This window comes from Panthera leo, chromosome B3 (assembly GCF_018350215.1).
Source record: "Panthera leo isolate Ple1 chromosome B3, P.leo_Ple1_pat1.1, whole genome shotgun sequence".
In the NCBI taxonomy this organism is placed as follows: Eukaryota; Metazoa; Chordata; class Mammalia; order Carnivora; family Felidae; genus Panthera; species Panthera leo.
The window spans coordinates 80,277,251-80,295,778 of NC_056684.1; positions in this window are offsets into that span (position 1 = coordinate 80,277,251).

Sequence of the window (18,528 nt, forward strand, 5' to 3'; positions counted from 1 at the left end):
CTTTCCTGTCCTGTCATATTTGTTTTGATCCTTATTTCTTCTACCATTGCCACTGATGCACTGGGTTCTCCCTGGGGTCTGCACTTCTGAACATATTATTTTTCAAACACTCTTTAAGTGGCTGTGCTCTTTCACATGGAGAGAAAACCACTTTTGCAGCCTTCTCCCCAACTGCTTCAAAATCTACAACAACCGTCTGAAAACAGCATTTTCCTTGTTATGTCAACAGAATCCAGTCTAGCAGCAACTCACATGTGGTACTGAATCTTGAGCTGATGATTCCCACGTGTGAGGTATTGCTGAAATCTACTCTCTTGAGTTCTCAGACCTACTTTGCTATTTTCTGCAGGGTTGAGAGGAGTACCTCATGCAATCTCGCTTAAATTCTCAGAAGGCACTAGAAGTCATGCCCTTTTCCTCTCTAAAATCCCAGGAAAAGGTCTCCTGGATTAGTTTCTCACTGTTTGTGGTTGAGAAACATTCTGTAGCTTCTGACAACAACTTAGCTGGGGTGATAGGATCTTTGCTATGTAACAGGTAAAGGAAAATAGCAAGGAGCAATATCAAGGCTTTATGGAAATTTTTAACACCATTTGCAGAACTCGACTTTGAGATCTACTAATTAAATTTGTTCATTTGTTCACACATCCATTCACACATATTTTGAGTGCATATTCATTGTCATACACTGTTTGGGGGGCTGGGAACAGCTTCTATGATTCATTTGGCAGCGTAAAAATATTCCCCAGCACCGTCTGATTGCATGTGTGAAATTTAGAGTGCTCTAACTTCATCAATACAACAACAGTGTGGCGTAAGAGATTTTATTTAATAAACACTATGCCATCTCCCTCGGGAGTACAAATTTGCACACTCCACACACTGGGAAAACAGCCTTCTCCTTAACCTACCAAGATCATCAGAATACTCCAAAACTGTCCTGTTTTGTTGACTGCATACTAACTAAAACACAAACAACGGATCCAGGCCCATTTGGTGTATCAGCTTGGTAACAAGGACTGAAGCCTAAGGCCGGCTATAGCCACAAAGCACACAGCTCAAGAAAGGACTCGGCCAGCGATGCTTTCTGGTAATGCAGAGCTAAATGGCGCCGCAAAACTTTGCCACACAGGCAATATACTGTCCAAAACACATGGGTCATCCAAGAAATATGAAGCCAAATTAAAAAGGCCAGAATTCCCTTTGAAAGGCCAGCAGACAGCATGGCGCCAGCCTGGCATCAAGCTCCAGACCAACATCAACTTCTATAAATCAGGGGTAGCATCGAACCTCTTCTGGTGCATGGTAAAACCTGGACCTTCCACAGATGCCAACAACTGACTTGTTCAGCAGTTCAAGTAGTGTCACCTGAATATTAAATACCAGGACAGATCCAAAGTCACGGAGGTCCTGCAGTGTGATTGGTCTGCCAAGGTTGAAGCTATATCTATCATAGTGCAAGTCCACAGACCCGATAGCCATGACACCAAATTGTACCAGCAGTGGCCATTGGGGGGTTATTGGCCAGGAGAGGACACGAGGCAGACTTCGGAGTGGTGGTTACAGAAGACACACACACACACACACACACGTACAATTTCTAACTGGCACAGCACCAACTTCACATGAATTGCTTCTTAGAGAACTAGAAAGTTTGGGTTGGGTTTCTTGGTAAAATTTTTTGGAGGGTGGACAAATCTTAATTTCTTACTCTACTAATACCATTATTCTACTAAATAGCTCCCCATCCTCCTCTACACCTCGCTGAAACAGTGGATGAGTGAAAGCAAACACTGAGACAAACCAACAACAGTATTATCAACTCATGTGGACAAGTACTTAAACCCATATCTCTGCTTTATGATATTTTTCCCTTAAGGAAACTGAAAAATAGTCATGCACTTACTGTAACAAAGAATTCCTTTCCAAGTTTCCATGTCTTCACCCAAAGGCTCTTCTGCTAGATAAGGGCAAAGGAAAGAGATTTAAAACTAAGCCAGGCTGAACTACTTTACTGATGAGGCATTCCCAGTAAAGCCTGCAACTTATAATATTTAATTGTAAGTTACAAACTAGGAAATTAAAGACTTTCAGCTAGCCCAGTGTTTCTGGGGAGAAAAGAAAGCACACTAATTAAAGACATAAAGCCTGATTGTATTCAGGTGCCTTACTGAGGAATCGCAATCCTTAATCAAAAAGTGAGGGGAGGGGGGTGTATTTTTTAAAAAATCATTCCAAAAGAAAAATGTTAAGTACAGAAAAGAGATGGGGAAAATGGAAAAACAAGTTCACAAGTTTGGTGCTTTCAACTTGTATTGAATTCTTAATTCTGAAAAACAAAAGCATGATATTTTGTTACATAAACCCCCCAAATGATAGCAATGATAATCTGTAAATTCACAGCAAAATTAATGGTTATCAAAGGTAACTGTGAGCTATAAATTCCATCGGAGCTCATCCACCCCCGCTTTATAGATGAAAAAAACAAAAGTTAAATCAATGGATTAGAACAAACCACGGGTGACGCCATGCTGTTGTCAAGCAAACAGAGCAACCCTAACAAGGCACAGAACTGGAGGATCTTTGAGATAGCCTCCCCACTATACTGGCTTTGCCTTCCTTCCAAAACTACATCTGGTTTGTGGAAGGCTTGAAGATGGTCCAGGGAAGAGAACAAAGTTCCTGCAAGAATGGAAAGAGGGGCCACAAAGAAAGATGAGAAACAAATGGAAGTAAATACACTGAGGTTGCTGGGAAATGGTTTCTCCGGGGTCCACCTAGGGTAAAGATATACCTCTTGATGCACGTAAGGAATTTTTTCACCATCCTAACTATCTTTAAGGGGATACTCCAGAAGCATCAAGCACACTCACATTGTGGACCTACCGTCTCTACCGCCCATCCACAGAACTCTTTTCATCTGGCAAAACTGAAACTCTGTATCCATGAAACACTAACTCCCCATCGCTCCCTCCCTCCTGGCGGTGGCAACCAACATTCTACTTTGCATCCTACGAGTTTGACTACTCTGGGTACCTCGCATAAGTGGAATCATACAGTATTTATCCTTTGGGGACTGGCTTATTTCACTTAGCGTCACGTCCTCAAGCTAAAGAATTATTTTTAAGAAGATATTTAATAAGTATTAGCTGAGGATGCTGACCAGCTGTTTTCCATCTACCATAAGCACAAAGAAAACAGGAGAAAATGAGTTTAAACGGCAAGGGTAGAAAAAGCTGTCAGGCGCTGGAATAGAAACTCTTAAAGGAAAAACTATGCTTTTCCTTTAACCCTTATGGAGGTGCTATAAACAATATGTTAACATATATTAAGTTGGTGTTCCCTTATGATAAAATCTCTTAAAATTATGAAATCAACTCAACAAGCCCTAACTGAACCTCTGATTATAATGGCGTGGGAACTACCAAACAGAATATATTGTCCTTTCCCTTGAAATAATACAATTTACCCCAAGCAACAATGTACCTTTCTTCAAATTCTTTTTTTTTTTTTCAACGTTTTTTATTTATTTTTGGGACAGAGAGAGACAGAGCATGAACGGGGGAGGGGCAGAGAGAGAGGGAGACACAGAATCGGAAACAGGCTCCAGGCTCCGAGCCATCAGCCCAGAGCCTGACGCGGGGCTCGAACTCGCGGACCGCGAGATCGTGACCTGGCTGAAGTCGGACGCTTAACCGACTGCGCCACCCAGGCGCCCCAAATTCTTAAGGTATTTAACATTTTTACCATAAACCAGGGATGACCGCTATTAACTCAAGCATCAATTTTTATCAACTGTTAGAGACTGCCTAAAGCCTGTGATGAATTCTGAGCCCAAGACAGGGCACACACACACACACACACACACACACACACACACAAAACATCATGATTAGTTATTGTTGTTTGTCATGGGTCAGGAAGAGACAAACAAGGGTAAGAGTGTCATATTCTGGCCATTCCTGTCAAAACTCTTGTACTTTGTTATGCCTTATTGATTGCTTACCACTAATCACTATTTGTTTCTGTTTGTCTCTCCAGCTACAATGTGCTTCACAGTAGTCATCAGTACTGTATCTTCTACTTACTTACTTAGCATCCCCACAAAATAGCATAATATTAAGAACTGTATAAACACAGGCACCTGGGTGGCTCAGTTGGTTGTGCATGTGACTCTTGACTTCGGTTCAGGTCATGATCTCACAGTCCTGGGATGGAGCCCTTCCTCAGGCTCTGTGCTGAGGGTGGAGTCTGCTTAAGATATTCATTCTCTCCTCTCTCTCTCTCTCTCTCTCTCTCTCCCTCTCTCAAAAAGAGAGAGAAAGAGGGAGAGAGAGAACCATATACATAATAATGAGACAAACAGTTAAGGAGAAGGTTTCTGGAAAAATGGCAGAGTAGGAAGCACCAGGAATGTTTCTCCTCACCTGGACAACAATTGCACTGACAGAATCTGTCTGATGTAACCATTTTGGAACTTTGGAGTCTATAGAAGGCTGCTACTTCCAGGGGAAGACTTAAATGGTAAAAAGTAGTTAATTTCAGAGTATTTCAGCTCTTATCACAGTAGCAACCATCCCCCACCCTCAGCCACGTGGCAGGCAACTGTGCACATGTTCCTGAACCAGCTTGCACACAGCTTGTGGGAGTTAGATCAGGCAAAAGGACCCTGTGTTCCAAATATTGGGGCGGGGGGGGGGAGGGGCGGTGTGCTCCTGGATGGCTCAGTCAGATAAGTGGCCGACTTCAGCTTGGGTCATGATCTCACCGTCAGTGAGTTTGAGCCCCACATCGGGCTCTGTGCACACAGCTCAGAGCATGGAGCCTGCTTCGGATTCTGTGTCTCCATCTTTCTCCGCCCCTTCCCTACTCATGCTCTGTCTCTCTCTTTCTCTCTCTCTCTCTCTCAAAAATAAACCTTAAATTTTTTTTTCAAATATCAGGGATCTGTGCATTAATCACTCACTTCTGATTGCTGCAATTCTGATCACAGAGGTACAAAGAGGGGGGCAGCCCTTGTTCTTGCACCTCCCCCATTCCTGGAAGGCCTCCTTCCCTGCATCTGGAGTGATTCCCAGGGGATTTAAAAGGCTAGTGTCCTTCCCCCAACTTCCATCATTTTTCTTTTTTATCCCTTTTGAGAACCAGACATTACAAACTAGGATATTCAAAATCAACTGTATATATGGGGATGATTAGAAAGTGACTACACGTGTTCAGGGAAAGCTTCAGAAAAACCTCAGAAGACGTTGAGACAGAAAGTGGCTGAGAGAATATTTGAAGAAATAACGGCTGAAAACCTCCCAAACTTGATGAAAAACATGAGTATAAACCTCCAAGAAGTTCAGCGAACTCCACATAAAATGAACTTGAAAAGATTCATACCAAGACACATTATAATCAAACTGCGGGAAGACAAAGACAAAGACAGAATCTTGAAAGCAACAAGAGAGAAGCACTCCTCACATTCAAGGGATTTTCAGTAAGATTATAAGTAGATTTCTCATTAAAAACTTTGGAGGCCAAAAGACAGCGGGCCGATATATTCCAAGTACTGAAAGAAAAAAAAACTCAACCAAAGAATCTTCTATCTGACAAAACTGTCCTTCTATAGTGAAGGAGAAATTAAGATATTACCAGAAAAACAAAAACTGAAGGCATTTATTACCACCGGACTTGCCCTGAAAGACCTGCTTGAGGGAGTCCTGCAGGGTGAAACGAAAGGACGCTAGCCAGAAACTCCAAGTTGTATGAAGAAATGAAGATCTCAATAAAGATAGATACACGGGCAGTGATGAAATCTAGTATTATTGTAACAACTTTTCTGACTCCACTTTCTCTTTTCTACATGATTTAAGAAAATAATACATTTTAAAAATGTTGTCTAAAAGATAGTATTATTGCAACTTTGGTTTGTAGCTCTACATTTTGTGTTCTACATATTTTTTATAAGTATTTTTTTAATGTTTACTTTTTGACAGAGAGCATGAGCGGGGGAGGGGCAGAGAAAGAGGGAGACAGAATCCAAAGCAGGCTCTGGGCTCCGAGCTGTCAGCACAGAGCCCCACGCGGGGCTCGAACTCACAAACCACGAGATCATGACCTGAACAGAAGATGGATGCTTAACCAACTGGGCCACCCCGGCACCCCTGTGTTCTACATATTTTAATGGTCTTACAAGAATTTTTAGGTTTTGTTTTGGGGAACACAATGTGGAAAAATGTAACTTTGTGATATTGACAACTGAAAGGGATAGGAATAGAACTTACAGGAGCAGAATTTTTGTATAGTATTCAAGTGAAGCTGGTATAAATTCAAGTTAGAGTGTTATAACTTTAGGATGCTCAATGTAAGCCCCATAATAACACAAAGAAAATAGCCATGGAAAATACACACAACTAAATGAGAAATTTAGACACTTCATTAAAAAAAAAAAAGCAACTAACACAAAAGGAGACAGTAATGCAGGAAATGAGGGATAAAAAAACTCTAAGCATATACAAAACAAATATCAAAATGACAAAAGTTAGTCCCTTCTTATCAGGAAATACTTTACTTTATTTTACTTTATTTTACTTTATTTTATTTTATTTTATTTTATTTTATTTTATTTTATTTTATTTTATTTTATTTTATTTTATTTTTATTTTATTTTTGAGAAAGAGACAGAGAGAGAGAGAGAGAGAGCCAGGGAGGGGTAGAGGGAGAGAGAGCGAGAAGCTCAAGCAGGCTTCATGCCCAGAGTGGAGATGATGCAGGGCTCTATCTCATGACCCTGAGATCATGATCTGGACCAAATCAAGAGTCAGACACATAACCAACTGAGAGGCCCAGGCACCCCAAAAAGTACTTAAAGTTTTTTTTAATATTTATTTATTTTGGGGAGAGTGCAAGCAGGGAGGGGCAGAGAGAGGGGGACAGAGGATCTGAAGTGGGCTCTGCATTGACAGTCTGACAGCAGCGAGCCCAGTGTGGGGCTCCAACTCACGAATCGCAAGATCATGGCCTGAGCCAAAGTCAGATGCTCAACCAACTGAGCCACCCAGATGCCCAAAGAATTACTTTAAATCTAAGTGGGTTAAACTCTCCAAAGACAGATATTGTCAGACTAGATAAAAAAAAAAAACACATGATCTAACTATATGCTATCTACAAGAGACTCACTTGAAGTCCATAGACACAAATAGATTAAAAGTGAAAAAATGAAAAAAAGGTATTTCATGCAAATAAGTGACCAAGAGAGAGGAGAGGGAGCTATATCAATACCAGACAAAACAGACTTTAAATCTAAAAAGTTAATGAGACAAAGGAGAACATTATATATTAATAAAAGGTTCAATATAGCAAGAAGATATAACAATTATAAACATTTATGCACCTAATGATAGAAAAAGTAGGATTTATTCAAGGGATATAAGAATGGTTCAACACATAAAAATTGATCAATGTATGGGATGCCTGGGCTCATTGGTTGAGCATCTTGACTCTTGATTTCAGTTCAGGTCATGATCTCACAGTTCTTGAGTTTAAGCCCTGTGTCGGGCTCTGTGCTGACAGTGCAGAGCCTACTTGAAATTCTCTCTCTGCCCCTCCCCTACTTGCATGCACCCATGCACACCCACTCTTTCTCTCTCTCAAAAATGAATAAATAGGGGTGCCTGGGTGGTCCAGTCAGTTGAGCATCTGACTCTAGATTTCAACTTCAGACATGATCCCAGGGTCATGGGATTGAACCCCATGTCAGGCTCCATGCTCAGCTTGAGATTCTGCTTGAGATTCTCTTTGTCTCCCCCTCTCCCCTGCTCACTCTTTCTCTCTCTAAAATAAAAAATAATTAATAATAAATAAATAAACATTAAAAAATTGATCAATGTAAAACACCACATTAATAGAATGAAGAAAACTCACATAATCATCTCAATTGATGCAGAAAAAGTTTTTGAGGAACTCTCAAGCACTATTGATGGGAATGTAAATTGGTACAGCCACTGTAGAAAACAGTATGGAGGTTCCTCAAAAACTAAAAATAGAAATACCATATTTACCCAAAGAAAATGAAAACTCTACTTTGAAAAGACATATGTACTCCTATGTTTATTGCATCTTATTTACAATAGCCAGGATTTGAAAACAACCCAAGTGCCCATCAATTGGCAAATGGATAAGAAAAATGTAAGATATTATGTATTATTATAGATAGTATATATAGTATAGATAATGGAATATTATACAGTCATAAAAAAAGGGTGAAATTGTGCCATTTGAGATAACATCGTTGGACCTAAGGGGTATTATGTTAAGCGATATAAGTCAGACTAAGAAAGATAAATACCATATGATTCCACTCATAACTGGAATTTAAAAAATGAATAAACAAAAAGCAGAATCAGACCTATAAATACAGAGAACAAACTGATGGTTCCCAGAGGGGAGGAATGTGGGGGGGTTAGACAAAATGGATAAAGGGGAGAGGGAGATACAGGCTTCCAGTTATAGAATGAATAAGTCATGGGAATAAAAGTCACAGCATAAAGAACACAGTCAATGATATTGTAATAGCAATGTAATGGAACAGATGGTAGCTATACTGTGGTGAACATAGCATAATGTATAAACTTACCAAGTCACTAAGTTGTACACCTAAAACCAACATAATATTGTGTGTCAACTACACTCAAATTTTAAAAATAAATGCTTAAAAATTTTTTAAAAGGTTTGACAAAATTCAACATCCTTTCATGATAAAAACACTCAACAAACAAGGAATAGAAGGAAACTACCTCAATATAATAAAAGCCATATGTGAAAAATCCACAACAAACATTATTCTCATTGGTAAAAGACTAAAAGATTTTCCTCTAAGATCAGGAACAAGATAAAGATGCCTACTTTCACCACTTCGATTTAAGATAGTACTGGAAGTTCTAGCCAGGCCAACTAGGCAAGAAAAATAGGTAGAAGGCATCTAGATTGGAAAGAATGAAGTCAAATTATCTCTATTTACAGGATAATATGATCTTATATATAGAAAACCCTGAAGATTACACACACACACACACACACACACACACACACACACAGCTAATAAATAAATTCAGCCAAGTAGGATACAAAGTCAACACACAAAACCCAGTTAGATTTCTATACACTAACATCAACAATCTGAAAAGAAAGTTAAAAAAAAATTCCATTTATAATAACATTGAAAAAAATAGAATAACCAAAGAGGTTAAATGCTTATACACTGAAAACTATAAATTATTGCTAAAAGAAATTTGAGAAGACATAATAGATTTTCCATGTTCACAGACTGGAAGACTTAATATTGTTAAGACATCAATACTATCCAACACAATCTACACACTCAATGAAGTCCCTGTCAAAATTAATAATATAATATATAGATAATAGCATATAATAATAGAAACCCATCCTAAAACTCACATGGAATCTCCAGGGACCCTGAATAACCATAATAATCTTGAAAAAGAAAAACAAAGCTGGAGGATTCACACTTCCTGATTTCAAAACTTAGAAAAGCTATAGTAATCAAAAGAGTGTGGTACTAGCATGAAGACAGACATATAGACCAATGAAATAGAATAGGGAGTCCAGAAATAAACCCTCATGTATATGGTCAATGATTTTTTATATTAAATATAATTTATTGTCAAATTGGTTTCCATACAACACCCAGTGCTCATCCCAACAGGTGCCCTCCTCAATGCTCATCACCCACTTTCCCCTCACCCCAACCCCCATCAACCCTTAATTTGTTCTCAGTATTTAAGAGTCTCTTATGGTTTGCCTCCCTCCCTCTCTGTAACTTTTTTTTCCCTTTCCCCTCCCCCATGGTCTTCTGTTAAGTTTCTCAAGTTTCAGATATGAGTGAAAACGTGATATCTGTCTTTCTTTACCTGACTTATTTCATTTAGCATAATACCTTTCAGTTCCATCCATGTTGCTGCAAATGGCCAGATTTCGTTGTTTCTCATTGCCAAGTAGTATTCCATTGTATATATAAACCACATCTTCTTTATCCATTCGTCAGTTGATGGACATTTAGGCTCTTTCCATAATTTGGCTATTGTTGAGAGTGCTGCTATAAACATTGGGGTACAAGTGCCCCTATGCATCAGCATTCCTGTATCCCTTGGGTAAATTCCTAGCAGTGCTATTTCTGGGTCATTTTTAATTTTTTGAGGAACCTCCACACCATTTTCCAGAGCAGCTGCACCAGTTTGCATTCCCACCAACAGAGCAAGAGGGTTCCCATTTCTCCACATCCTCACCAGCATCTATAGTCTCCTGATTTGTTCATTTTAGCCACTCTGACCAGAGTGAGGTGGTATCTCAGTGTGGTTTTTATTTATATTTCCCTGATGAGGAGTGACGTTGAGCATCTTTTAATGTGTCTGTTGGCCATCTGGATGTCTTCTTTAGAAAAGTGCCTATTCATGTCTCCTGCCCATTTCTTCACTGGATTCTTTGTTTTTGGGGTGTTAAGTTTGTTTTTGACAAGAGTAACAGATCCATTCCATGGGGAAAGGGCATTCTTTTCAATAAATGGTGCTGGGAAAACTGGGTATCCACATGCAAAAGAATGCAGTTACATTTTTTACCTAACACCATATACAAAAATTAACTCAAAACGGATCAAAGACCTATATGCAAGATCTAAAATTTTTTTTTAATTTTTTTTAACGTTTATTTATTTTTGAGACAGAGAGAGACAGAGCATGAACGGAGGAGGGTCAGAGAGAGGGAGACACAGAATCTGAAACAGGCTCCAGGCTCTGAGCTGTCAGCACAGAGCCTGACGCGGGGCTCGAACCCACGGACCGCGAGATCATGACCCGAGCCGAAGTCGGCCGCTCAACCGACTGAGCCACCCAGGTGCCCCTGCAAGATCTAAAATTTAAAAATGCTTACATGAAAGCATAGGACAAAACTTAATGACATTGGATTTGGTGATGATTTCTTAGATGCAACACAAAAAGCATAGACAACAAAAGAAAAAATGGACATATTGAATTTCATGAAAATTTTCAAGTGTTGTGCACCAAAAGACACAAACAACAGAATAAAAAGGCAACCCACAGATTGAGAAAAAATATTTGCAAATCATAATGGATTTGCAATGATAAAGGATTAATATTAAGAATAGTAAAACTAAAATTCAACCACAACAAAACCTAATTCAAAAATGGGCAGAAGACTTGAATAAACATTTCTCCAAAGAATATATTTAAATGGCCAATAAACACATGAAAAAATTCTTAGTATCATTAATCATTAAGGAAATGTAAATCAAAACTACATTGAGATACCTCCTAACACCCATTAGAATGGCCACTAGCACAACAACAAAATAACAAACGTCGGCAAGGACGTGGAGAAATCCGAACTCTTTTGCATTGTTGGTGGGAATGTAAAATGATACAGCCACTGTGGAAAATAGTATGACAGTTCCTCAAAATATTAAAAATAAAATTACCATATGAACCAGCAATTCTATTTCTGGTTATACCCAAAAGAATTGAGAACCAGGTCTCAAAGAGTTTTTGGACACCTATGTCCATAGCAGCATTATCTGCAGTAGCTAAAATGTGGAAGTATCCACTCAAGTATCCATTTCACACAGTGAAATATTATTCAGCCTTAAAAAGGAACAAAATTCTGACATATGCTACAACATGGATGGACCTTGAGGATGTTCCACTAAATGAACTAAGCCAATTGCAAAAAGACAAGTTCTATAAGGATTCCACTTATATCAGATACTTAGAGTAGTCAGAATCAGAAAGTAGAATGGTGGTTGCCAGGAACTGGGAAGAGCGAAGAAAGTGGAGTTATTATTTAATAGAGTTTTGTTTCACAAGATGAAAAGAGGAAGATGGGTGGTGGTGATGTTGTACAACATTATGAATGTATTTAATGCCACTAAACTGTACTCTTAAACATGATTATGATGGGGGGCACCTGGCTGATTCAGTCAGTGTGGCATGTTGAGTCTAATCTCAGGGTTGTGAGTTCAAGCCCCACACTGGTTGTAGAGATCACCTTAAAAAATAAAATCTTTAGGGGTGCCTTGGTAGCTCAGTTGGTTAAGCATCTGGCTTCGGCTCAGGTCATGATCTCCCAGTTCATGGGTTCGAGCCCCACCTTGCGCTCTGTGCTGACAGCTCGGAGCCTAGAGCCTGTTTCAGATTCTGTGTCTCCCTCTCTCTCTCTGCCCCTCCCCTGTTCATGCTCTATCTCTGTCTCAAAAATAAAAAATAAATAGTAAAAAAAAAATTTTTAATTAAAAAATAAAATCTTTAAAAAAATGATTATGATGGTACATTTTATGGTATGCGTATTTTACCACAATACATTTTTTTTTAAAAGAAATAGATACCAAGGCAATTACCTCATCCACTACTCATCCATTTACCTGTTCTCTGGATCCCATCCTCCACTCCCCCATTTCAGTCCTTGCTTCATAAATATTCCTTCTCTTTCCTTTACCTTCATCCTTTCCATCTTCAATTACCCCTTCTCCATAGCACATGAGCATGTGTGCTCCTACCTTCCAGGCTCTTTTTTCTCTTGTCCTCCACAGTGAAACAAAGAAAAGAGTGGTCTAAAATGACCACCTTCAAGTCCTCATCTTCCAGTCCTCTTCTGAGCTATGCAGTCTGGGCCTTTGCTTCATGTAGCCTCCTGAAACTATTTTTTTGCACTGATCACCAGCTATCTATTAGTGGCCAAATTCAATGTACTCTTTTCAGCTCTTATAAAGCCTACCCTCTTTAGAATATCAGACGTCCTTAACTTCTGCATCCTTCTTTCAATTATTTCATCCCTTGATTTTGGGTATTACCTCCCCTTGGTTATTTCTCTTCTTTCTCTGGCTGTTCCTTCTGACTACAATTGATATGGGTATGTCCCTCGGGGTCACTACCTCTTCTTTTCTAACCATACAAACTTTGAGAACTCCCTTCAACAACCATGATTTATATCTGATCATCCTACTGCCTCCCACATAATCCAACTGAAGTGAAAATGCCATGCACTCTGTCTCACCATATGTAAGATTAAATGCATCACCTTTCTGCCCATTGGCCTCCCTCCCACATCCATCCCTTCACACACATATACCTTACTTTCTATCTTTATGATTAGCACCTTCATCCATACAGCTGCCCAAGCCAGAAACCACGGGGTCATCCAGATTTTTCCCTGTTCTCTTATTCTCCACATCTTTATCACTCCTAATTCTTCCTCCTTGACATCTTTCATATATTTCCTCTTCTCTCCATTCCCACTGTCCATGTCCTGGATCAGGCCTTTATCATCTCTTACCCAAACAACTGCAACTCAGTTACCCAGTGTTCTTGCCTCCATTTTGGTCCCTTTATGTCACCATTAGAACAAGTGTTCTGGCCCATGAATCTGCTCCTATTGCTTCCTTGCTGGAAATTCTTTAAGGGTTCCTCATCACCTACAGGATTAAACTTAAACACTTATTTTATTATTTTTTAATTTAATTATTTTTAATTTTTTAATTAAAATACATGAGCAGGGGAGGGGCACAGAGAGAGGAAGACACAGAATCCAAAGCAGGCTCCAGGCTTGAGCTGTCAGCACAGAGCCCAACACGGGGCTTGAACCCACAAGCTGCAAGATCACGACCTGAGCAGAAGTTGGGCGCTCAACCGACTGAGCCACCCATGCACCCCTAAACTTAAACACTTAGAAGGGCATATAAAACCCTCCATGATTTGGTCTGCCTATCCAGCCTCATCTCCTACCTCTATCCCTTCCTACATTAGTCTCCAGCAATAACAAAGTCCCTGCTATTCCCAGAACACACAATTTTCCCATCTGCTTCCATGCTCTGTACTTAAAACCTGCTCTTTCCTCCGCCTGCTCTCTCCCTTTTCTACCTAGTATACAGACATCATCTTTGGAATCTCAATGCCAATATGAAGTCCTCTGTATTAGGTAGGACTCTTTAAGCCACAAGTGATAGAAATGTATCTCTACTGGCTTGAGCCTTAGTGGAATCTACTGTGTTATGTAGCTAGGAAGAGTCCTAGGAACAATTACAGATGCAGTTCAGCATTTCCTCAAACACATGCCCCAGCCTAGCCTCTCAACCCAGAAGGTTATTCACTTTATGCTTCTATTTTACTCTAAATTTTGATTCAGTTAAGCTGCTTAAAGTGTATTTTTAAAGACAACAGCTGTAGTAATCTAGACATAGAAATGAGATAGAACAGTTTTTCCCTGGTTGGCTGTCCTACCATGTCTATCAATAACTAGTATCATTGTATAGGCTTTTTGAGTGTAATAGAAAGGAGATACACTTGAAAAAGTTTAAACTGATCAAAAATAACTGATGAAATTAATGGAATAATTAAATAAATATTTCTGTGGTCTAAGACTTTAAAAAAGAAAAAAACAGAACCAGTCAAAAATGAGAGTAAGTTGTTCTAAAGGTGACTCTGAAGTTCTCTCTCATCTAGTTTTAAATGCCTCAAAGATACTGTCTTAGGAATAAAAAAAATAAAATAAAATAAAATTTAAAAAGGAAAGAGACAAATAACCTCTGCAAAATCCATCAGTTGACCCACCCAGGGTAGCAAGAAGCCAAGTCCAGTTGTAAAACATCTGTGTAGGAAAAACAAAAAAGCATCCTCTCTTGTTCATTTTCAAAGTTACTATAGAAACAGATCTTCCCAAGAATCTCTGCTTTCTTCTACAGCAGAGATCTGCAAAATAGAGCCTATGGGCCAAATTCTGCCCAACGCCTGTCTTTGTAAATAAAGTTCTATTAGAATGCAACCACACCCATTTGTTTATGTATGGTCTATGGCTGCTTTCACACTACAGTTGCAGTTTCTGAAACAGAAACTCTATAATTCACAAAGCTAAAACTATTTGCTATCCAGCTATTTACACAAACGGTTTCCTGACCCCTGTCTACACAAAGAGAAGAAAGATTTTCTTTATTTACTGGTAACCATGAAGAGAAGCTTGTGATCTATGATTCAAGATTTCTGCAACAATACAAGACTGCACCTATTTTTTTCAAATCAAGTCATGAATTTCTATGCAGTCTTTTACTGAGGTACCAAACTCCCTTTTTCGCCTTTTCATTTTCATAATTTGGGTCAGTGTGTGAGCAATGTAATATGTAGTGACATGTGACCGCTGTGTGTATTAGATCAGAAGTGATGACCTAGGCTCCAGAACACGTCTTAATAAAACTTGTGTGAACCAAAGACAAATAGCAAATCCTTGTAAAAGTGGCCAGAGACATAAACTCAAAAAGAGACAAAACTAAACTACATGTATATTGGTAAAGGATGCATACATAGAGAGGATAACTTTTTAAAAAGCAAGGAACTATTGTTTGTAAAATTAAGATATCTGTTATCTCTAGATAGATGATGGGAGAAGTGCCAGCAATGTTCAATTTCTTTATCTGAAGGCTGGTACCCGAGGGGCTGCCTTATGATTTTTCATGAAGCTGTATATACATGTTGTGTGTACTTTTCTGCATGTATTTTATTTTATTTTACTTTCTTAAAGTTTATTTATTTAAAAAGAGTTTATTTATTTTGAGAGAGAAAGCATGTACGAACAAAGGAGCGGCAGAGAGAGAGGGAGAGACAGAATCTCAAGCAGGCTTCACTCTGTCAGCATAGAGCCTGACTCGGGGCTCAATCCCACAAACAGTGAGATCATGACCTGAGCCAAAATCAAGAGTCGGATGCTTAAACGACTATGCCACCCAGGTGCCCCTGTATATATTTTATATTGCACAGTAAAAGAAGAATAATTAAGTAGTGCGTTTGTAAATATGTTTTATAAGTACTGTTGTTGGTTTTTTCCTTAGAGATTGTTTGATGAAAAAGAGTACCTTCTGAGAAAACGTTTTTCATGTTGGTGGTTTCATTAGCATCATCACAGTGTTATTTTGACCTGTAGAAGCTTTTTTCCCAGAACTTAGAAATATCCACTTCTTGGAGGTCGCATTAATGAAGAAGAAATTTGACCAAAGACGGTATTTTCAAACTTAAGAGAACAGTTGGTGAAAAAAACGACTATCAAATATAGTAGCAGAACCAATAGAAACATAAACTACAGATAAAGGATAATGTTTTGTGGTGAGCGGGTAGGCAATTTTTATCTCTGCTGTCATTGAAATCTGTTCATTTCAGTGTCTGCCTAAGAGCTATTTATTTTTGAAAATCAAAACAGATTTTAATGCATAATACATTTTTGTTGTTGTTATTTGTGCCTGCATAATTAGTCTCTCATTCTTTCTTTCTCAAACCAGCAGAGAACTGTTTTGTATAATAAAACTTCAGGTTCCACACATAAACATCCCATGTGAGCCTGTGTTGTGGTAGATCATAGCACTGTTAGTGCCTTTTAATTTTATTTCTGAATCTGGTCTGGCTCCAACCTAGCCCCAGTCCTTAAGGGCTGCCCATTCTGAATTTGTCCAGTTCGTATGATTTTGGCAACGAAGTCAAGCTTCCGATATACTGTTTTAGTTGCAGCAGGCTGACAGAAGGTAGAAAATTACAGTATTTCAGGAGCTACTTCACAGAATTAGGGTGATCTTTACATTGCAACAAGAATAATTGGATCTGGAGAATTATCAGACTCCTGGATTTCTCTTAGAAATTAAATATACCTTGAAATGTCAAAGGATAAATAAGCCACAGTTTTCTTCTGGCCATGTATGAAAATTCAACTAAAATTTTATGGGACAAACTATTACTACTTGTACAATCTCCTCAACTTGGAATGCTGCTCTCATCAGGAAGAATATCCCCTGAATATCCCCACTACTTGGTTAATTTTATCTGCCTCTATTATGTGTATAGGGATCTACTAAGCCTCCCCAACCCTCCTCTTTGGTGTTCTGGAGAAAGATAGAAACAAAAATTGGTTTCTTAAAAAGTTGGTTTTAGAAACAATAACACGCCAGACTTACTGGGGATGTGAGTGAGAGATAACACATTGTTTATATTGTATCATATTGTTCCAGTGGTTCCCAAAAGCAAGTTCTCCTCCAGTCAGGGATTAACTTTGCACCAGCCCACATCACAAATGCTACCCTTAGCACAAACCGTCTTTCACCCTATAATTACAGCCTTCTTAATTTATGTCAAAAGAGTTTTTCCTCTTTTACGAAAATGAGGTAGATAAGAGATTATAGTGTTTTAGATGGTCTTATTTAGTTCCTTTAAATACTTTTTGAAATATTAGTGGTCTGTGAAATCGAAAAGTGTGGGAAGCACACTAACTAGAAGATCTCTTCCTCGTCATATGGCCCTTTCACTGAATCACAGAAGATTCCGACCATCCGGTGCCAGCTGTCATGTCATCCGCTTTAACCAACACTGTTGTATCTGACATATTCAACCATCCACTTCTTCCTAAAACCCCTTCAATGAACAGACTTCAGTGACACAAACACACAAATCAACCAAAGAGCAGTTTTTCTCTGGTTGCTCTTCTATTGCTTTTCCTGTTTGCATATCTATTTCACCAAGGGAATAGTTGTAAGTGTGGGCATTCCTACAAACATTCCTGTCTCTCTCCACCTCCATCTTTGTGTCTGTCTGTCTCTCTCTCTCTCTCTCTCTCTCTCTCTCTCTCTCACTGAATGGTAGTAAGAACACTTAACATGAGATCCACTCCCTTAACACGTTTTTAGGAGCATAATGTCTGCTTCTCTTTTTATTTCTACTCATTCCTTCTGGGAACTGTTGTCTTCAGGCTTTAATTACCACTTCTGTGCTGATGACTTTCAACACTTTAGATCTGAGAACTTAAACCACCAGAATTCCATCAGTCTGCAGGCCATCTGCACTGGGATGGCCCACCATGAACTCCAACTTTCCATCTTCACAACGAACTCATTTTGTCTCCATCAAACTAGCTTACCCTCACAAATTTCCAGTTTCCATCAAACCCTTTACTGGCAACCAAAACCTCCTTATTCTTTTATCCCTTCTTTCTCTTTCATCTTCTAAATTCAATCACCCCTCAAGTCATTGCAACCCATTTTTCAAAATATCGACACAAACCTTGGAATAAAAAGACCTACGTATGGTTGCAGGCTTTGGTACTTAATAGCTATGGAAATGTTTGATAAATCCTTACTGTTATGACTGAAAGTTTGTGTCCCCCACAATCCTGATGTTGAAGCCCTGACCCCTAATGTGATGGCATTTGGGGACGGGGCCTCTGGGAGGTAATTATGGTTAGACGAGCTCATCAGGGTAAAGCCGTCATATGACTGGTGCCCTTATAAGAGGAGACACTGGAGGGCTCGCTTGCTGTCTCTCTCTGAGTGCACTTAAAAAGGAGGTCATGTGAGTACACAATGAGATGGCAGTTGCCTATCAGCCACCTACAAGCCAAGGGAAGAAACCTCAGAGTTAAACCTACCTTGTTGGCGCCTGATCTTAGACTTTCCAGTCCCCAGACCTATGAGAAATAATTTTATGTTGCTTA